This window comes from Arachis ipaensis, chromosome B6 (assembly GCF_059453495.1).
Source record: "Arachis ipaensis isolate K30076 ecotype BB chromosome B6, ASM5945349v1, whole genome shotgun sequence".
NCBI classification, from domain to species: Eukaryota; Viridiplantae; Streptophyta; class Magnoliopsida; order Fabales; family Fabaceae; genus Arachis; species Arachis ipaensis.
In genome coordinates, this window is record NC_142441.1 from 109,531,601 (window position 1) to 109,532,542 (window position 942).

A 942-nucleotide genomic window follows, 5' to 3' on the forward strand; every position below is an offset into this window, starting at 1 on the left:
GGATGATTTCTCCATGATGGATTATAGGTGTTTCCATAAGGTTCACCCATGTAATTTACCTCTGCTAGTGCAGGATTTTCAGGATCATAAGCTTCTTCTTCAGAAGATGCCTCTTGAGTACTGTTGGATGCAGCTTGCATTCCATTCAGACTCTGAGAAATCATATTGACTTGCTGAGTCAATATTTTGTTCTGAGCCAATATGGCATTCAGAGTATCAACTTCAAGAACTCCTTTCTTCATAGGCGTCCCATTACTCACAGGATTCCTCTCAGAAGTGTACATGAACTGGTTATTAGCAACCATGTCAATGAGTTCTTGAGCTTCTGCAGGTGTTTTCTTTAGGTGAATGGATCCACCTGCAGAAGTATCCAATGACATCTTTGCCAATTCAGACAAACCATCATAGAAGATATCCAGGATGGTCCATTCTGAAAGCATGTCAGTAGGACACTTTTTGGTCAGTCCTTTGTATCTCTCTCAAGCTTCATAGAGGGATTCACCTTCTTTCTGTCTGAAGGTCTGAACGTCCACTCTAAGTTTACTAAGCTTTTGAGGAGGAAAGAACTTGGCTAAGAAAGCCGTGACCAGCTTATCCCAAGAGTTCAGGCTATCTCTGGGTTGAGAGTCCAACCACACTCTAGCTCTGTCTCTTACAGCAAAAGGGAAAAGCATGAGCCTGTAGACTTCAGGATCTACTCCATTAGTCTTAACAGTATCACAGATCTGCAAGAATTCAGTTAAGAACTGAAAAGGATCTTCAGATGGAAGTCCATGAAACTTGCAGTTCTGCTGCATCAGAGAAACTAATTGAGGTTTCAGCTCAAAGTTGTTTGCTTCAATGGCAGGAATGGAGATGCTTCTTCCATGTAAATTGAAATTAGGTGCAGTAAAGTCACCAAGCATCCTCCTTGCATTATTGTTGTTGGGTTCGGCTGCCATC

The 942-nt window shown here is 41.9% G+C and overlaps 1 non-coding gene across 1 annotated transcript; it reads left to right on the plus strand.

Moving 5' to 3' along the window:
- The first annotated feature begins 434 nt into the window (after nucleotides 1–434).
- Nucleotides 435–542, plus strand: LOC148562273 (small nucleolar RNA R71). Its single transcript, XR_015887519.1, has one exon. It is a non-coding gene; the product is annotated as a small nucleolar RNA R71 (small nucleolar RNA).
- The last annotated feature ends 400 nt before the right edge of the window (nucleotides 543–942 follow it).